The 5512-nt window shown below is 40.3% G+C and overlaps 1 long non-coding RNA gene across 1 annotated transcript; it reads right to left on the reverse strand.

Annotated features, from left to right (window-relative positions):
- Positions 1 to 420: 420 nt before the first annotated feature.
- On the reverse strand, positions 421 to 5277 carry LOC141074202 (uncharacterized). The gene is made up of 2 exons (XR_012227152.1): positions 1204 to 5277; positions 421 to 1160 (listed from the first exon to the last, which is right to left on the reverse strand). It is a non-coding gene; the product is annotated as an uncharacterized lncRNA (long non-coding RNA).
- Positions 5278 to 5512: the final 235 nt, after the last annotated feature.

Raw genomic sequence — 5512 nt, forward strand, 5'->3', positions numbered from 1 at the left:
TTTGGTGTAGTTTTTGATGCAGTTGACATATGCATAATCCATGACTGGTAGTCAGAGACTGACCCAATGACTGTTTCTGGTGTTTTCACCATAATATGCATATGCCTTATAACTTAGTTAAAACAAGTTTTTAATTTCACTACTTGATTGAAATTCAATCACCAATAAAGAAGATTTTATTCCATGGACCTTCCTCATGCTGTTTCTACTGCGCCCAGGCAAAGACATTTTCCGCGCTCTGGAACATATGGGACATAGATGGCGATGAACTGGTGTCTTCCTTTTATTTAAGGCTTTATAAAACCAGTTAAAGGCTGGACCATTTTATCCAGTTCATGACTAGGCACATTTTAGTTTTTTTTGTCGTACATTCAGCTTTAAGAGCTGAAAAGTTTTTTTACGGTTCGTTTATTTTATTTATGATGCATAATTTTAATGTCATTTTTATTTTCATTTTTTTCCAACATTGGGGGAAATTGTGAAGAAAACAAATGGAAATACATGTCTGTTATTTAATTTTTTTCTATTTCGTTTTTAAGTCACAAAGGGCATTGGACATTTATTTTTTACACCTTTTCCCCCTACTCTCTATAAAGTCAATAAAGACCTTTAGGATTGGCATGTTAGCTCTGTTACAATTTCTTCTTCCTGCTCTCCTTATTTTTCTTTTTGCTCCTCTTATTTCTTCTTCCTGATCCCCTTATTTCTTCTCCTTGCTCCCCTTATTTCTTCTCCCTGCTCCCCTTGCATCTTCATCCTGCTTTCCTCATTTCTTCTTCCTGTTCCCCTTACTTCTTCTACCTGCTCCTCTTATGTCTGCTTCCTGCTCCTTATTTCTTCTTCTTGCTCCCCTTATTTCTTCTTCCTGCTTCCCCTAATTTCTTTTTCCTGCTTCCCTTATTTCTTCTTCCTGCTCCCCTTATTTCTTCTACCTGCTCCCCTTATTTCTTCTACCTGCTCCTCTTATTTCTTCTTCCTGCTTCCCTTATTACTTCTTCCTGCTCCCCTTATTTCTTCTACCTGCTTCCATTATTTCTTCTTCCTGCTCCCCTTATTTCTTCTTCCTGCTCCTCTTATTTCTTCTTTCTGCTCCCCTTATTTCTTCTTCCTGATACCCCTAATTTCTTCTTCCTGCTTCCCTTATTTCTTCTTCCTGCTACCTCTAAATTTCTTCTTCCTGCTCCCCTTACTTCTTCCTGCTACCCCTAATTTCTTCTTCCTGCTACCCCCAAATTTCTTCTTCCTGCTCCCCCTGTTTCTTCTTCCTGCTACCCCTAATTTCTTCTTCCTGCTACCCCTAATATCTTCTTCCTGCTCCTCTTATTTATTCTACCTGCTCCCCTTATTTCTTCTACCTGCTCCCCTTATTTCATCTTCCTGCTTCCCTTATTTCTTCTTCCTGCTCCCCTTATTTCTTCTACCTGCTCCCCTTATTTCTTCTTCCTGCTCCCCTTATTTCTTCTTCCTGCTCCCCTTATTTCTTCTTCCTGCTCCTCTTATTTCTTCTTCCTGCTCCCCTTATTTCTTCTTTCTGCTCCCCTTATTTCTTATTCCAGCTCCCCTTATTTCTTCTTCCTGATACCCCTAATTTCTTCTTCCTGCTTCCTTTTCTTCTTCCTGCTACCCCTAATTTCTTCTTCCTACCCATAAATTTCTTCTTCCTACTCCCCTTCCTTCTTCCTGCTACCCCTAATTTCGTCTTCCTGCTACCCCTAAATTTCTTCTTCCTGCTCCACTTATTTCTTCTACCTGCTCCCCTTATTTCTTCTTCCTGCTCCTCTTATTTCTTCTACCTGCTCCCCTTATTTCATCTTCCTGCTTCCCTTATTTCTTCTTCCTGCTTCTCTTATTTCTTCTTCCTGCTCCCCTTATTTCTTCTACCTGCTCCCCTTATTTCTTCTTCCTGCTCCTCTTATTTCTTCTTCCTGCTCCCCTTACTTCTTCCTGCTACCCCTAATATCTTCTTCCTGCTCCCCTTATTTCTTCTACCTGCTCCCCTTATTTCTTCTACCTGCTCCCCTTATTTCATCTTCCTGCTTCCCTTATTTCTTCTTCCTGCTCCCCTTATTTCTTCTACCTGCTCCTCTTATTTCTTCTTCCTGCTCCCCTTATTTCTTCTTCCTGCTCCCCTTATTTCTTCTACCTGCTCCCGTTATTTCTTCTTCCTGCTCCTCTTATTTCTTCTTCCTTCTCCTCTTATTTCTACTTTCTACTCCCCTTATTTCTTCTTTCTGCTCCCCTTATTTCTTCTTCCTGATACCCCTAATTTCTTCTTCCTGCTTCCCTTTCTTCTTCCTGCTACCCCTAATTTCTTCTTCCTGCAAATTTCTTCTTCCTTCTCCCCTTACTTCTTCCTGCTACCCCTAATTTCTTCTTCCTGCTACCCCTAAATTTCTTCTTCCTGCTCCTCTTATTTCTTCTACCTGCTCCCCTTATTTCTTCTTCCTGCTCCTCTTATTTCTTCTACCTGCTCCCCTTATTTCTTCTACCTGCTCCCCTTATTTCATCTTCCTGCTTCCCTTATTTCTTCTTCCTGCTTCTCTTATTTCTTCTTCCTGCTCCCCTTATTTCTTCTACCTGCTCCCCTTATTTCTTCTTCCTGCTCCTCTTATTTCTTCTTCCTGCTCCCCTTATTTCTTCTACCTGCTTCCCTTATTTCTTCTTCCTGCTCCTCTTATTTCTTCTTCCTGCTCCCCTTATTTCTTCTTTCTGCTCCCCTTATTTCTTCTTCCTGCTCCTCTTATTTCTTCTTCCCGCTCCCCTTATTTCTTCTTTCTGCTCCCCTTAGGTCTTCTTCCTGCTCCTCTTATTTCTTCTTCCTGCTCCTCTTATTTCTTCTTCGTGCTCCCCTTATTTCTTCTACCTGCTTCCCTTATTTCTTCTACCTGCTCCCCTTATTTCATCTTCCTGCTCCCCTTATTTCTTCTTCCTGCTTCCCTTATTTCTTCTTCCTGCTCCCCTTATTTCTTCTACCTGCTCCCCTTATTTCTTCTTCCTGCTCCTCTTATTTCTTCTTCCTGCTCCCCTTATTTCTTCTACCTGCTTCCCTTATTTCTTCTTCCTGCTCCTCTTATTTCTTCTTCCTGCTCCCCTTATTTCTTCTTTCTGCTCCCCTTATTTCTTCTTCCTGCTCCTCTTATTTCTTCTTCCCGCTCCCCTTATTTCTTCTTTCTGCTCCCCTTAGGTCTTCTTCGTGCTCCTCTTATTTCTTCTTCGTGCTCCCCTTATTTCTTCTACCTGCTTCCCTTATTTCTTCTACCTGCTCCCCTTATTTCATCTTCCTGCTCCCCTTATTTCTTCTTCCTGCTTCCCTTATTTCTTCTTCCTGCTCCCCTTATTTCTTCTACCTGCTCCCCTTATTTCTTCTTCCTGCTCCTCTTATTTCTTCTTCCTGCTCCCCTTATTTCTTCTACCTCCTCCCCTTATTTCTTCTTCCTGCTCCTCTTATTTCTTCTTCGTGCTCCCCTTATTTCTTCTACCTGCTTCCCTTATTTCTTCTACCTGCTCCCCTTATTTCATCTTCCTGCTCCCCTTATTTCTTCTTCCTGCTTCCCTTATTTCTTCTTCCTGCTCCCCTTATTTCTTCTTCCTGCTCCTCTTATTTCTTCTTCCTGCTCCCCTTATTTCTTCTACCCCCTCCCCTTATTTCTTCTTCCTGCTCCTCTTATTTCTTCTTCCTGCTCCCCTTATTTCTTCTTTCTGCTCCCCTTATTTCATCTTCGTGCTCCTCTTATTTCTTCTTCCTGCTCCCCTTATTTCTTCTACCTGCTCCTCTTATTTCTTCTTCCTGCTTCCCTTATTTCTTCTTCCTGCTCCTCTTATTTCTTCTTCCTGCTCCCCTTATTTCTTCTTTCTGCTCCCCTTATTTCATCTTCGTGCTCCTCTTATTTCTTCTTCCTGCTTGCCTTATTTCTTCTTCCTGCTCCCCTTATTTCTTCTTTCTGCTCCCCTCAGGTCTTCTTCCTGCTCCTCTTATTTCTTCTTCCTGCTCCCCTTATTTCTGCTCCCCTTATTTCTTCTTTCTGCTCCCCTTAGGTATTCTTCCTGCTACCCTTATTTCTTCTACCTGCTACCCTTATTTCTTCTACCTGCTCCCCTTATTTCTTCTTTCTGCTCCCCTTAGGTCTTCTTCCTGCTCCTCTTATTTCTTCTACCTGTTCCCATTATATCTTCTACCTGCTTCCCTTACTTCTTCTTGCTCAATCTACTTCTAGTTTTGGTTTAAAAACTGCATCAAAAACTGTGTGTGTGATTCCAATCTTACAGTTTAAGACTACACTCACACTAGCATAAAAAAATCAGTTCCATTTAGATCCAGGAGAGTGGGAAGATTTTTTTTCTCACTTGTCAATCGTATGCTGTCAGTATGCAATCTATTTTTTTTGCTCAGCAGCTATTAATATTTTACAAGACCAGTTAGTTTTCTATGTGAACTGTAATATATCTGTAAAAATCGGATGCCATACTGATGGTCTCTATGGCAAGTAATTTTTTTTCTTGCACTTTTCCGATTTCAGAGTGAAATCGCAACATGTTGGATTTTTTTCTCATAATACAGCTAAGAAAAAAATATGCAGATCATTGGTCCGAGTGCAATCCGTTTTTTTTATTAAATTGCACTCATCCGATTTATTCACTCATGTGTGCGAGCCCTGAAGTATTTTTTTTTTTTTTTTTACATATTCCACCATTGCTGCACAGTGTCATATAGACAGAAAAGGTCCCAACCAAATATGTTAACCATAAGTCACTCTTCTGCTGTGAGTGGCAAGGACAGATTACTGATTTCAATGTTACATGTAATTCTTTATTTCTCCTCTGGGGGCTCTGCTGCCATGTTAACACATATTACCGCTCAGTAAGTGGGACAACCTGTAGTCACACCATCATTGCGGACCCCTCTAACTTAAAGGAATTTAAGAGCACATTTTTATTTCTAAGTATGGTAAGCAGTAAAAGAATGTTCTAAAAAAAAGATGAAACAAACTAAAAGACTTCCACAGATTAAAGGTGACAGAAGAAGAATGTGATGGCCATATATATGTAATCGGTTATATCTAGTCATACTAGATTTTACATAAGCGCCCTGTTGGAGACAAGTAAAAAAAAAACACTTAATTTTATGATAATCTTGTTTCAGTCCATATAGAATTACGCTTTCCCTCCCTGATGAGCTGCAACATCACCGCTGTCTTGTTGATAATGTTTCCTCTGAAAACCGAATGGCGGGCAATATAAACAATGAAAGATGAAGGACAGAAAATTGGTTAAATCTAATGTTTTGCTATGTCCCCTTTCTTTAGGATAATTTGCCTTTGCCAAGGTGCTAACTTGGTTTCATCGTAGCCCAGTGTTCTTAGCTTTTCCGACTGCTCTCTTTCCCGCTCCTCCTCTTCTTTCTTTTGTTTCTCTTGCTCTTTTCTGGAAAACAAGAATGAAGGTGATGACGGTTAGAAACCTAAATCCGACAAATTTATTCCTTTTTTTTCTTCATCATTTTCTTGCACAATTT

This window comes from Dendrobates tinctorius, unplaced genomic scaffold, assembly GCF_039654945.1.
Source record: "Dendrobates tinctorius isolate UK_male_01 unplaced genomic scaffold, ASM3965494v1 ptg000326l, whole genome shotgun sequence".
In the NCBI taxonomy this organism is placed as follows: Eukaryota; Metazoa; Chordata; class Amphibia; order Anura; family Dendrobatidae; genus Dendrobates; species Dendrobates tinctorius.